This window comes from Macadamia integrifolia, chromosome 1, assembly GCF_013358625.1.
Source record: "Macadamia integrifolia cultivar HAES 741 chromosome 1, SCU_Mint_v3, whole genome shotgun sequence".
NCBI classification, from domain to species: Eukaryota; Viridiplantae; Streptophyta; class Magnoliopsida; order Proteales; family Proteaceae; genus Macadamia; species Macadamia integrifolia.
Window position 1 is genome coordinate 19,920,619 of NC_056557.1, and position 15,848 is coordinate 19,936,466.

Consider the following 15,848-nt stretch of genomic DNA (forward strand, 5'->3'; position numbering starts at 1 on the left):
CCGAGGATTAAAGTATCGGTATCGGTCGTCGTATCGGTCGGTCAAAATTAAGATACGTATCGGAAAGTATCATATCGTATCGGAGATACACTAAGATACGTTAAAGATACACACATAAATGGATAGGAAACATTTTTGGGTAATTTACAACGCCACCCCCTAGATAATGCCAATATTAGAGGGACACCCCCTCTCTTTCACCAAATTAGACTCGGACCCCCTGCCGTTAGCGTCTGTTAAATGATGCTGTGAAATGACACTTTAGTCCTTTTGAGTAAAACACTTCTTCTTCTTCATTATCAGCCGCCTGCGGCCCGCCTTGGATATCAAGCCATGTTGGCGCCGGAAAAAGAACCTCCATCGTCTTCATCCCCAAATCGTGAAAAGCAGCAGAGCTTCACCTTCGGATTCTCATTCTCCCTGTCTGAACCTTCATGGAGAAATCGAAGAGGGCCTGCACAATCACTGAAATCCCCTCCTCTCTGGCAATGGCCGAACACTTTCATGGTCGATTGGAAGGTTGAGTAGGCGGTAGCAACGGCAATTTGGGCATCGGCAGAGATGCCTCGCCAAAGTTGATTGAAATACGGCCAAACCAATCCGTATTGTGGTGGTTTAGTCCCAGGATCCCATCGGAGTATTTTCTTTGGAGAAGCCATTTTTTCAAACAATCGGATGAGATCTGATGAGGAGAGATTCCGATCATCTCACAAATCACCGATTGCAGTTTCTTGAAACCTAAAGAAGGATGGATCTCAACATTACCTAACTCGATCTCATGTTCTTCGTTGAAGAAAACAATAGGAAAAGAAGAAACTGACATTTATCCGACGATCTTGAAACAATAACAGAGTCACATATTAATAGAGAACTCCAAAAACCAAAACCCAGAGACGGAGTAGACAAAGGGACGAGTAAGGAAAATTTTAAGAAAAACCCAATGAACTCACAGGCACAAAAATTGGTTTTTATGAAGTCCAAAACAAAAAGGATAACAAAGTCCAACAGAGATTAGAAGAAACCCAGAATAAACCAGAATCTGAAACATACCACCAACTCATCAACCATGAAGAAGGCACAAAGCACAATAGCTTTCATTCAACTTAGCAAACACTTCTTTCAATTAAAAGCAAAGATATACATCAAAGAAAAAGGATAATCGAATACAGGAACTTAAAAGAGAGCTGCCAAAGAAGGTGAAGGGGTTAGAAAGAGACTCGAAAGAGGAAACTAAAGATGCAGTTCTTCTCCGTAACTGCTAATCTGCGGCGTTTATCTGACAGTCTTGAAACCTTCTCACGGATTAACGATGTGGAGATCTGATGTGGAGAGATTCCGATCATTTGACAAATCATCGATTGTAGTTTCTTAAAACCTAAGGAATGATGGATCTCAACATTACCTAACTCGATCCCACGTTCTCCATTGAAGAAAACAACCAAAAAAGAAGCAATTGCTATGACCTCCATTCATCGAAAACGGAGAGACATAATTTAGTATTTCATCAAAGACAAAAAGAGGGGGAGAGAGAGAGAGAAGCATTGGATAGGCCGAGAAAGTGATGGGTGTGGGTGGTGTGGAGGTGGCGGATCTTGTCGAGGATGGTGGAGAGTACGCCTGGAAGGCGGCGAACGTGGGCTGCCTGAGAGTATGTGAGCTGGATGGAGAAGCCGGTGGCGACATGACTGTAGGGGTAGATGATTTGGGGTGAGAATTATTACATGGGCATTTTAGGTACTTCAGATTAAGCAAGGGCATTTTGGTATTTAAAATAAAATATAGTAGCTGACATCAACAAATAAGGTATATTCCTTAACAGTGACTGACGACAAGGGGTCTGAGTCTAATTTGGTGAAAGAGAGGGGGTGTCCCTCTAATATTGGCATTCTCCAGGGGGTGGCGTTGTAAATTACCCAACATTTTTTTAAACACTTTTGCATAAAGAGTTTGTTAAAAAAAGCTATTGATAACATGTATTATGCATAAACACTAAATTAAGGGTATCGTACTAAGAATTCAAGGTTTGTAGTTGTCCCATAAATGTAAAATCCTTGTGTCCCAACCTTGATTTCCACTTTAGTTAGAGAGAAATATGATTGACAGCAACTTTAGAACAAAAACCCTTCAAAAAATCGTGTTTTTCTGAAAAATTACCCATCTTGGCCATTATATGACCATAGCGCACTGTATCGGTATATACCGATACTCATCGATACGTATTGATACTCACCGATACGTACCAATATATATCGATACTCACCGATACGTACCAATATATACCGATACGTACCGATCGATACATACCGATACTCACCGATACGTAACAATACATACCGAAACGTACATTTTACCTCAATTTTATAATTTTCATAGCCGTATCGAGGCATATCGTATCGTATCGATGTGTATTGGTGGTGTATTGACGCATATCGGTATGTATTATAGGATATATATCGATACGAAAGGATTTTAAAAATTTCATGTATCGTATCGATGTGTATCGTATTGATCGGCTAAATTTAAGATACGTATTAAAAGGTATCGTATCGATATCGAAGATACTTAAAACCATGGGTATTACTGTAAATCAAATAAGTATAGGCAATAAGACTGCGATTAGCCGATTTCGAGTGTGCAGGAGTGTCATTGTCTTATGTCATGTGTCCCTCCTCACTACCCCCAAAAAGGACAAAAAAAGGTAAATTGTATGCAATGCCATTTGTTGTGCCAAAGTGACACGTGGCTAATTTGTAAGAGAATCAGATCCATCACTAAATAGCTCCACGTGTCTATGAACATATGATAATGATTTGAGTTAAAAAAAAATTATTATTAATATCATGAACAAAGTTTCCTACCCATGAGAGGTCCATGCTCAAATAAGACACAAGTACATGCAATGACCACTATATCTTTCTTTGGGATTTGTGCGGTAGCAATGAATATACGTGAATGTCCCTGATTTGTAGATGTAATATTTATAAAATGAGGAGAGAGAAAATATATGCTATATCCATGGAACTAGGGATGTTCATGTACTTTCACGTACGTGAACATTCACCAGCCTTGTGCGTGTGGGTGTAAGGACCTCTCACAGATAGAAAATAGTTGTCTTCCTATAAAAGTCTATTATTTTTTTAAATATTGCAAAACTTCTATTTTGACACTTGGACATATGATATATCCATTTTGATCATTAGATAGAAAAAACATGGTCTAGATCAGCCACGCAATTTAGGATAGGATTACTCCAACTTCTCTATTGAAGCTTGGCTGCCCTAGGTTATAGTATATGGAAATAAAGGCTTTGTTGGAATTGATCCTTAAAATGGGGAATGAGGAAAAAGATTAAAAGGAAAATCATAAAATGAAAGATTATTTGGGATTTGTGATTTAATAAACTTGGAGCTCTGACTAAAAATGATAGGTTTCAATGATAAGAAGGTTGTAGGAAATCAGTTAGAATTAGGATCAAGCTTCACTGATTCCAATTAATAGCAAGTGATTCACCCAAATAGATTTTGATTCCTCATATTATATTGTTATTCTGGCTCTGTTTGTTTCAACGTAAAATGAGCGATAAAACAAATTTTACAGTAAAATCAAAATTTTCAATGTTTGTTTAACAAGTTGGAAAATGTTCATCAATGTAAAATTTTACATGGCGGTCCTCTTTTCCGAAAAAGGCTTCGGAAAATTTAACCTCAAAATTGGACAGAAAGCATTCTCATAAAAGGCGTTGATTTTGATATTCCCCTGAGTCCAAGCTTTTGGACAAAACACAGACCTAAATCTGCAAGTATGGCAGCGACAACCATGGCAATACAAATCTCCTCTCCCTCTCATCCATTTCCGCTCATCTCCTCACCCATGAGATCAAATCTCAATTTAGATTTCACATGATCTAGAGCCTTTAAGCATTCCGGATGTTCATTCACATGTGATGGAGATTCGAATGTCAAGTCGTTTGTAAGGCCATTAATGAGCTGCTTCTGTTGCAAGATCAGCTGCTTTCCACCGCCACAGTGATCGCATATGTTCCTTCCTTCTTTGTAAACTCAGAGATCCCACCTAGGGGGAGCAAAGAGTAGTATCCGTCGGACCACCGATAAACTCTTGTCGTCAATAGAGAAAGAAGAAAATCATCAATGTCATCATCCCCTCTAAGCATGCTACCAAACCTACAAAGAAATCACCTTTTAGCTTGCCTACTCCACAAAACCTACAAAGAGATCAAGGAGTGGTCAGGATTAAAACCCTTGATCCATCGATCATTATCAATCCTAAAACCCAAATTGTTTATGGGCCTCATGAAACATAATAAAAAAGATAGACTGGGCTACGATTTATACTCAAGTCGGGGCAGTTGGTGATGTTGCTACAAACGGCTTCTTTTTTTTTTTTTTAGATTAGATTTTACAAAACATTTTACTTCTTATAAACAAACACTGGAAATATTTTCAAAATTGAAAATTTTACATGGAAAATTTTCATATGTAAAATTTTACATGTAACTTTTTACTTGTCAAATTTTACATTGAAACAAGCGGAGCCTTTAATTTGGTCCTTTTTTCTCTCCGTTTCTTTTAAAAAAACATTTTTTTCCCTTGGTAGACTCTTTTGAAAAACTGAAAACTAAAATGCTGATTTTTATATTTTCGCAAATTATATAATTGTTCCTTGTCATGAAAAATTATGGAAAACCTTTTTTTTTTATTTTTTTTATTTTTTTTATTTAACCCATGGTGAAGGAAACACCTTCCAATATAGGGTCATTATTGCTCTCTTTATTTGTTGGAGGTTCAAATGCCTTTCACTATCACATTCCAACGCCCCATCAAAGCTAAGGCTCCGTTTGGTATCGTTTCTGTTCCAGAAACTCCGTTTCGTGTCAGAAACGGAAATTTCAGTTTCTGTGTCAAAACGCCGTTTTTAAACGATTTAAGGTTGTTTGGTGAATCTGTTTCTAGAATAGTTTCAGAACCAAGAAACGACATTTCTGCCGTTTGGTAATACTTGTTTCAGAAACAGTTTTTTTTTTTTTTTTAAATTTTAAGTCAATAATTACAAAAATAACATTAAAATACTATAAGCATATAATTTTTTTTGGGACAATAAAATATTACACACCAACGAAAAAAAACATGGTTTCCAAAAGTTAATAAAGCATCCAAATATATGATATTCATAATAATATATCAACTTGTACCACATATATAAATGTACCATAAAACAAGTACTACGTGGGTTGAAACATCAATTTAGGTTTTCAGTTTTGGCAAAATAGTTATCGATTTTAGTTTTCAACTAGTTCTGGCATCCTTTGCTGTCTAGCTATTGCATTTGTAATTCTTAGCCTAGTGGCATTCATCTCTTTTGCCCGATTTCGTTGACTTGATTGTATTGTAGAATGATCAACGAAATCTTCATGTGGCGGATTCAAGTCATCTTCTGCAACTTTTAAATCATCGCTCATCCCCATGAATTCTGCATCAGCAATATGCTCTTCTCGAATATAGTTGTGTAGCCCACAACATGCCAGTGCGATTGATTGCAACGTTTTTTATGAACTATACCAAACGGGCTCGAAGTGACACTGAGAATAAAAAAGAACGACTTTTTAGTGGGATACTTGGTTGGAAACAAAGTTAATGTAAAATGGTCATTTTGACTTTTGAGATCAAATCAAAATTGAAAATACAAGACTCAAGATGAACAAGCCACCATTTTTATGAAACAGGTTGTTTATGGGTTGTATGTCCCCACCATAAATTACATGTTTCTTCTCAATTTCTTTTAATAGCTGTATAGGTATTCCAAATGATCACTGCCACAAATTGACCAGCTTTAATTAGACAGATAGGCTACACTGGCAAAGGGTAAAAGTTTGCCAAAGGTTGAAACTAGTTTTGGTTTTAGACTCCTCAGAAACTATACAGGGGCAAATATATTAACATTTCCCCCAGTTGGTCAGTACCAAAGAATGGAGAATGATCCATACTGCCTATGAAGAGATCCCAAGCAGACTCCAAAAAATTCTCCCTTTACCCAGAGATTACTTTATAGATGGTGACAATGTCGAAGGGCAATATATTATTACTTGTCAAATGATGCAGTCTGTGTAGCCCAAACGTCAAATTCATTGCAGAAAAGAGCATTTTTCACATGATCATTAGAACACTTCAGCCACAAGCACACTCTCCCACACAAACAACGAAAACAGAAAAAAGAAAAGCACAATTTTCTCTTTCCATTCATTCGTAAAATGAGCAGTACAATGTACAAAAGTAATTAAATCAACAGTTACAAATTTATGAAAGAAACAGTAACACATTTATCTGGTAATCGCCAGGGAAATAATCATAACATCCTTACAAACGTCTGCTAAGAGTAACCCATGGCCCCATCCTGATCTTCATTAGTAGTTGACCTTGTTCATTAAACCTTTTAGAGCTATAAGTTCCATTTTCCCTCCTACAGAAATATGAAAAAGAATTCCAATTCCGACCTTCAAAGCATTCTATCTGCAACTATTCCTCCTCTGTTTTGCTACTTTACAAAGAAAGAATGGCAAAGGGAATCATCAGTTGTGACATGGGAATCCAGTGTGTGGGCGTGAATATCAAAGGGACCAGCACCTTCTCTGCAAGCCAACATCAAACAGAAGAAAACTCTAACAACACCAATGAACAAAAACTGTAGTCATTTTGTAATGCAAATCACTTGAGAATGCTAGTCATTTTTTAAATGGAAATGACTACAGCAATGCTGCTACTGCACACCAGAGAGAGAGAGAGAGAGAGAAAGGGGGTGGGGGGGAGGACTGATTATAGAAGAATAATAGTCACAGACAAAATTTCCACAGACCACAGTATAAGTAAATTCATTTCCTGATCCAGGAGAAATACAATTCATGCTACAAATTGGAGGTTTCCTTGGTTTGGGTTTTTTTCGAGGGTGGGGAGTGGAACAGTTACCTCTTTTTTATAGTACCAAAGTGAAACTTCAATTTCCCAGACTTGCTGTCTTGAACATACTGTAGCCACACAAGATAGGATGTATTTGTTAGACTAGACTGACCAACTTTCATGATAATAATTTCATTCAAACCAACACATGATAAGCATGGTTGTCTGTCCTTAAGTACTTTTTTTGGGGGGGGGGGGGTGGAGGTGAGAACAAGAGAATACAGCTTTATCAGCTGAGCCTGCACATACCAAGTTCAGTGCTACCAGCATTGACGAAAAAGCCAGAGAATCAAATGGTATATCTTCAAGTTTGTATTAAAACAAACGTAATTAGCTATGGTAAGTATATCTAGTGAAAAGAAATGGAGAGGGAAAAAAATAAAAAGAAGGAAATATTTTCTACTCATTTATAATACATGCCAAAGGCCAAGACTCGGTGGAATGTTACGCTTGCAAAGTAGAACCTTGTCATCATGTTCAACAAGGCAACCAACAACCTAGATGAACCGATTAAAGAAGAAAGAGAATAAGAAATATAAAGAAAGAAAATGATGTTTCCAAACTTTTGAAGGAAGATTCAAATGTCAAGTACTATATGCTTGAATTTCCATTAAGAAGTAAAAACTTCAAGCATTCTTCAAAAAGGTAAATCAAAGACCTGGTGGTATCCTTGGATGGCAGTCCAGAAAGAGCTTGACATAATCAGTGTAACTACAGCAAATGCAGTGGCAGCAAAGGTCACACATTCAATGGCTACATTGTAATGAGATTCTTTGGTTTGGAGGAAAATATTGATCAATCAAGGGTAATTACATCTATAACTGCAGTGCATGGAAACCCAGCAAATACTAGGGCTTTAAAAGTTGAAATTTAGGATTTGCAGAGGAAGTTAGCAAAGGTCTAGAATGGATTCCTATAAAAGGTAGAAGGCATAGTGCAGATAAGTAGCAAGTTAAATAAAGTCGAACAGAATAAATGGGTTCCTATTTAGTTGTCGATGAAAAACTTCAGGTTCATATTGGATAAAAAAATAAAATAGAGTACTGGGAAGAAAAAAAGAATGAATAAATAGCAATCAATTAATAGTATCAGTTGAGTCCAATAAACAAAAGCAAATCCAAGTATGCTGCAGAAAATGTGAACTTTGTAGTAGTCAAGAAGAGACAATGGATGGAACATCCTCCATACATGAACTGAAATTTTACATTGGTAGAACTAGAGTTTCTCATAAAACATATGACATCAAGGAGGCTGGGGAGTGCTTAAAATGCTTCCCCACAATTGGTTAGAGAAGAACTCAAGAGGTGAGACTCTTACATAATTTTTAAGTTTCAAAACCAAAAATTCCCCCCAACTTATCAAAGAGTCACCCAATAACTCTATAGCCTAAACTAGACCCAACCAAGCTCAAACCAAAAACAGAAACAACCAAACCAGACTTGATCCAGGAATAAATCAAAACCAAAATTCAAAAATACCTATAGCAACCCAAGAGACGAGAAATTCAAATAGAATAAAACTGAACATCTAATTACTACTTCCAAGGCACCTTATGCTATATTGACCATGATCTTTGGTCTGAAGTGGCCAACTTCCTAATTCTAGCCTTGAAATGTGTACATGATCCCATCTGTAGAACTAAACCCTCAGGCCTAACATATTGAGGGCTAATCCGGAAATTTTCTCACAAGGAAGTGTAAATTTAGCAATATATACAGGTTCAAGAAAACTAGAAAACCATATAGCTTTACCACATTCAAGAAGCAGCCTAGGAAAAGTTTGCAATCTGACAGTATAAGTCTAGCATAATGTCCACACAAACCCAAAATTCAAACATTGGGAAGAGACCCAAAGTAAAGTTAAAGATTTGTTAATCAGACCTGCATTGTTAATTCATAGTTGGCCACAGTAATGTACACATTCATCTGGGCACAGACACAAGAGAGAGTATTCTGCTTAGAACTTTCGTTACCTTCGGAAGTGGCAGTCAAGGTTTATTTACAGATTAATTAATCAAGTCTTCAATACACAACTTCCAGAGTAAACATAAAAACAAGAATGCACATTTCAATTGGTGAAGATTCTGTACAAGCTGAAATGAAAATTGGAAGAATTGAATTTAACAAACTTACAACAACACTGTGATAGATGAAACTAGGTACCACAAGAGGTGTATGGATTCAGGAAGCAAAGGAGAAGAAGAAGAAATAGAAGAGAAGAAGACGAAATAGAAGAGAAGAAGAAGACGTTACCTCTCTGTATAGGGGGTCTAGAAAAACCCTAAAATTTGTCCCAATACCTGCTCTGTGATTACAATAGATGAACAAGAAGGAGAAGAGGTTAGAATACAAGAAGAAAGAGGTTAAAAGAGATGAAAAAGAAGAAGGAGAAGAAGAGCCGAAATCGAAATTACCTGCAGAGGAGATTTCACAAGGGGGCAAGCTCCTTCTTCTCCTTCTTCTCTCCTCTCTCTGTGCGAGTTCCAAACTATTCGAAACCAGAACTTTGTTTAGCTAATCGATCTCTGTCTCTGGTAGAAAAGAAAAAATGAAGAAGAAGAAGGAGAAAAAAACCCCTAAATTTCACACAAACCCTCTCTGTGGTTACAATAGATGATGAAGAAGAAGAGTTTGAATAGAAGAATAAAAGAAGAAATGAAGAAGAAGAAGGAGAAGAAGGAGAAGAAGGAGGAGAGGCGAAGCACAGACCTGAGGTGAAGAACCGAACTGGGCGCTCTCTCTTTCCTCTCTGCTATCCTCTCTCTACCGCGGACAATCGGGAACGATCGTTCCTCCCTCTATTAATTTGGAACGAAACGTGACCGACGGAACAGCCTTCGAGCGTTTCATCACATTAGGCAATTTTCGTTTCTCGCGGCCCTGACAGTTTCGAAAAAACTGAAATGGACCCTAAACATGCCAAACGGTTTTTAGCGTTTTTTCGTTCTATTAACACGAAAAAACGCTAGAAACGTTTTTTATGAACTATACCAAACGGCCTCTAACTATGGTCATTGGTGAAGGATTTCCGCCTTCACCATAGCTTTAGAAAAAACCCTTTTTATATGAATTTGTTGATCATCCAATGTATTTTAAGACCTCTCATTAAGGATGCCTTTTTAACATCGTTTAAATGTCTGATTCAAGCAATCAGACACAAGCAGGGGTGAGCAGCCCCTTCTCTAGTCAATCATTAGTGTGGGATCTTCCATGCATCCTAATGTCTAGCATGGTCATCTCGTATGAGACGTCATCAGCTCATTTCCTACTAGTGATTATTACGTTCTCTAAAAATAAGAAAAAAAAAATCTATATATTTACATTCGATCAAAATAAATTGATTAGATGGATCTGAATTAGTCATATATCAAATTTAAAAAGATTTAACTCACTATGAAAATAAATTGATTAGGTGAATCTAAATTAGTCATATATCAAATTTCAAAAGATTTAACTCACTCATAGTCTCATGTGTATTGGCATGGACCTTGCAACTTAGACTCCATTGGATTTGTCACGTAACAAACATTTGAGTCATCTTGATAAACACTATAGACGATTCTTATGAGCTTTGCTTGAAAATATAATAACATGGGAAAAGGTGGGGTATGCTGTTGGTATACTCAGATATGTGTCTATCTCTTTTTTTCTAACATTCCCTTGGAAAAATCCTATATACCTCTCTCATCCCAACCTTTCCATTAGTTGAATCACTAGCTCCAAGAAAGCTGATGGCATACCTAACCTCATCCCTAACAACATATAAATGCATAAATATGAAAAGTATACATCAGGTTTTTTATTTTATTTTATCTTTTGTGTGGAAGAAACTAATTATTAACTACAAAAACCAACAAGAGACATATCATCCAAATCATTAACATTAAGTTTTTTAGTCTGCTTTTTTGGTCGAATAATTTCCAAAAGCCTCATCAACGTAGCTTAAAGATCGTGCTGTTACGTTTTATTAGAGAATTTTTATTATAGTTTCTCATATATGATTCTGATAGTTGAGTTTTTCTACACCTTTTTGTGTAGCCTGAGTGAGAGTTCAACACCGAAGGATCCCTTATTGCTGATTTATGGGCTATGAATATGCCAACCTTGTTCTATTTAATAATACAAACTATAGGCTGTGTTTGGTTGCCAAGAGAAGAAAAGAAAATAAAATAAAAAAGTACAAAATCGTAAATGAGAAATTTGTACTTTTTCCTTGACTTAGGAAGTTCTCTTTGTGCTTGGTATGTCCTAAGGCTATGTTTGGTAGCCAAGAAAAGAAAATAAAAGAAAAAAGAATCTAGAAAAGAAAAGAAAAGAAAAGAGAAGTAAAGGTGAGAAAATAAAAAGAATATGTATTTTTGATTACCAAGAGAAGAAATGAAAAGAAAAGAAAAAAATTCAAAAAATTTTGAATTTTAAGAGAGAGATAGACACATAGGAAATCATTGTGTAATCATTCATTTTTTTGTCTTATTATGTTTTCATATTTTCTTATGTTTTCTTGTGTTTTTTGCAAGGAAATTTTTGGGGGAGCAAAAGAAAATTTCACAATTCCCAAGAGGAATTTTGAATTTGAAAAGGGAAATCTTCTCTTGAGTGAAGACATACCAAGTGCAAAGAAAAATTATTAACCCAAAGAAAAAAATACAAAAAGTATACTTTTTTCTTTTATTCTCTTGGCTACCAAACACAGCCTAAATCAAGAGAAGATTCAGTTTTTTAATTTAAAATTTTATATTGGGAATTGTGAAGTTTTCTATTGCTCAAAAAAAAAAAAAAAAAAAAAAAAATCTTGCAAAAAACACAAGAAAGCATGAGAAAATATAAAAAGTTTTATTTTCTAAGCTAACAAAACATACATACTTTTTTTTTTCTCACCATTTCACTTCATTTATTTTGTTCTCTTTTCTTTTCATTTCTTTTATAGATTCTTTTTTCTTTTCTTTTGTTTTCTTCTCTTGGCTACCAAACATAGCCTTAAAGCACTCCATAAATGATAGACATTATATCCCGTAGAATGGTAAACATCTCCCATGGCCAATTCCTTGTCTCTTGCTGCAACCAATCAACCAAATTTTGGTAGTTATTTTAAAAGTCTACTGTAGTGGCTCTCAACTCCCTCGCTCTTTACAACCCTTGGAAGTTGGCAGAGAACTCTTGCTTTGGCTTTCTACATGTTCCCTCTAAAATCAAAATCCATAAAGATTGGTAACAAATAAGTTGTTATGTGCAATAATTGAAGTCCATCCTACTTTATTAGTAATCTTGCTGCCCAAATTCTTTTGTTAAAGGATAAGAGATTAAAAAAAATAATAATAAATAAAAAAAAAAAAAGGAAGAGAATTTGAGAAAATGACTCAACTTATCTTTAGTGGTAGACGACCTTCATTATATAATCTCCAAAGAAAAACTTGAAACTTTTGGATGCATTTTAGTTTTTCATAGCAAAGACTATAAATTCAAAGAGCAACATTGTGAAAAAGACTCCAGGAGAGAAACATCTTTTGACAATAAAAATCTGGCAATAACCATTGTAGTCAAAACACCATTATTTTATAGGGATGAGAAAAGTCATGACTGTTGGAGATCAACAATCTAAGGATATATAGGGAAATGGAGAATAACGGTCTAAAACAATAAAAAGTTGACATTAATATGCGAATAACTCTTTTCCTATAAAATATTTAAGGCGAAAGGAAAACTTCTTGGGACCAAAATTGGTGGAAAAGAAGTTGTAAGTATATATATATATATATATATGTATATATATATTGTTATTTTAATATGTACACTTGAATGACATGCAAAACAATAACAATTCAACTCTTAAAAATGATATAAAAAAATGATATAATGGTAAATCATTTTTCAAACTATTTTGGAAACTCTTTTTTATCTGACTTAAAAGTATTTTTGGGAATAAAACAAAGGAACAAAAATCAAATGTCACAATTTTATTTAAAGGAATTTTCTTATTGACATCCCTCAAGGTGTCAAGTTTTTAGTAGCCTTACTTTTTTGCTCTTTTGATATGATACAAATTTTCTTAAGGTAATAGTGTCATTTGATTTGTTTATTTGTATGACAATGACAACTTTTTGATAATGATACATTGATATGTTACTTTCAATTTATTTTTGAAAACACTTTTATACGCATATCTTATAAATCTTTTGGAAATAAGACTAGAGACATTATGAGAAAGTGTTAAGTTCTAAATACACCTATAGAGGTGTCATTCAGACAAATACTAGATGTTATTAGTTACATATTGAGACATCAAATTGGATCTAAGAGTGGTTGTAAGTGGTCTAGGCCTGGATTGGAAAATTAATAAAAGGTAAAAAGTTCTCTGAAATACTGGTGCATGGTACGATAGCATCTATGTGTCTATGTTCATCATCATCACATGAAATGACTTCGTAGTCATTTAATGTCTGGTACAATTTTGCTGGAGATAATTGATGTGTTCTTCTATGTCACTTACTTAATTAGAGAACTTTCTCCCTTGATAAAATTGAATGAAGTTGTGCCTAAACAATCCCCATCTAAAATTCAGCCAAACAACTTGGAACCCACATTGAATTTATTGATTATTAAAATTTTGATTAGGGAGAAAAGGTCCCCACGCCAACAATATATATGGGGGTTCATTCTCAAAGCTTTTCATATAAATAACAATTTTCTACTCCTAATATTTTCTCTCTCCTTTGTGCCCTCGTGGTTCCCCTATTGACAAAGCCAATTATATCATGTTGATTGGTGTGGCATGGGAGATTCTCCTTACATCGGCAGTGTGGGAAACACTTATCTATTTTATTTTTGGGAGAAAGAACCATGCCAGGTTTTGTGCATCATATGCTAGTGCCTTCCTTCTCTCTATCTCCCCTATGAAATGGCATATTTCTTTCTATTATAGGAGAAGAGATAGACACTTGTAAATGTTAGTGCCTATGCAATTTATTACTATATTGACTGAACCTTAAAAATCCACCCTATTTAGTTGGGAAAAGGGGGAAAGGGCTGAGTTATTCTGTACTAGACCTAAAACATGAAAATCTCACTATTGTATTCTACTTTCATGCTATATCACTCAACTCTCCACAAAGGACAGCATGTTTTAGGCAATTATAACATGCTAATAGAGGTCATAGAGTTCACCATTTCCATGCAAATGGATCATTAATTAAAAACATAGTTTATTAACTTATATATCCAAACAATATAAACTACGGGAAAAAGAAACCTAAAAGGCAGTGTGACTCCTGCGCTTGCATACACTGGGGGCAAAATAACTGCTACATCCCTTATTAAAAGTAGAGATCCCACCCTTATTGATGCTTCTATTAGTGTCTTATCATAGGGGCCACACTACATTTTAGGGAATCCTCTCTCATAAACCACATTCCCCCACGCCCACCCCCCCCCCAACCCCCACCTTATAAAAAAAAAAAAAAAAATCCCACCATAATGGGGCTTGGGCAGGGTTCAGAATGTCCCAGCCCAGCTCTACATGGGTTACTCATTGGGTCGGAAGCATATATAGGCAGCTTGGTGAATAGTGGGCCTATAGTCTCACATAAGTCCATAATAGCCTAAAACATGTAAATTAAGGCCTAACCCAATAGGTATCTCAACAAGTCCATTGTCCGTTTTGGACCTTAATTGGGCCTGTATCCAAGTTGTAATCTTTTAATTGGGCAAAAACCCAGGTCTGGATCACCTTCCCTTAGAACCAAAGTTTTCAAATTATCTGCAGTGAGCGGTGAGGTGCAGTGAGCATCCAATGGCTGGAAGTAAGGATATCAATCAGCTTGATTTTGGTTTTTTGGTTTAGTTTTGGTTCAGCTAAGAAGGATGATGAGGTAAACTGAAACCAAACTGAGAGCCAACTCGGTTCCATATTTGGATATTCAAGTCGATTTAATTCAGTTTGGCTCGGTTTTTAGTTTCAATTCGGTTCAATAATATGGTTTTAATTTGATTTTGTAACTCGGTTTTAATTCGGTTATATAAATGGTTCCACTCTTGGACCATGATTGTGATGGACCAAAGATCATAATGGGTTCAAGTTATGGACATTATGGTCATTGTCAACTCCAAAATTATCTTAGCATGTGAATATGCGCAACAAATTGTAAAAAATACTTACCACCCAAAAAAAAAAAAGATGAATATTCATATACTCAAACCAATACCAATTCAGTTTGGTTCAGTTTGAACCAATGGTTCTTATACCCTAAACCGAAACCGAACTAAACTGACATGAATACTCATATACTCAAACCAAATTTGAACCAAATAGATTTGGTTCGGTTAATTTGGCTTGATTTCAGATTCGGTATTCAGTTACCAATTGACACCCTTAGCTGGAAGTGCACCCTAGCCGTTGGATGCTCACTGCACCTCTCACTGCCTCGTTGCTGATGATTTTGATTGCCAACATTTTAACTATCGGTATTAATATTTGTATCGGTCTTAATCGATATCAATATGTATCTCTTGAATTGGTCTGTATTGATCCGATTTAAGATTAAAAATTCATTTTTCAATTAAAAAAATTCACTTTTTGATTGTATCGGCTGATTATTCATGACAATCAGCATCAACCCATTCCTCCCTCCTGCCTTTACACTCGAGGACCAATCTCCATCAGGCCTGAGGAAACCTTTGCATGCCTCTGTTACCTTTTGGGAGGTCTACGCCCCATAGAAATTGTCTACCTAAGATTATCCCTTGGCCCGCAGGTCTTGACACAAAGTTAGAATTCTAACTCTTCTAGAGTGATATCCCACTGATGACTCGGTCCCCCGCCCCCCGGAAGGAGGCCTTCTTCGCCCTCCACTTAAGCTACGCATGAAAGGCCCACAGCCAATCCCAA

The 15,848-nt window shown here is 35.8% G+C and overlaps 1 long non-coding RNA gene across 1 annotated transcript; it reads right to left on the reverse strand.

Moving 5' to 3' along the window:
* Positions 1 to 6,222: 6,222 nt before the first annotated feature.
* LOC122077424 lies at positions 6,223 to 9,829 on the reverse strand. The gene is made up of 5 exons (XR_006139793.1): positions 9,677 to 9,829; positions 9,382 to 9,498; positions 9,221 to 9,272; positions 6,978 to 7,036; positions 6,223 to 6,643 (listed from the first exon to the last, which is right to left on the reverse strand). It is a non-coding gene; the product is annotated as an uncharacterized LOC122077424 (long non-coding RNA).
* Positions 9,830 to 15,848: the final 6,019 nt, after the last annotated feature.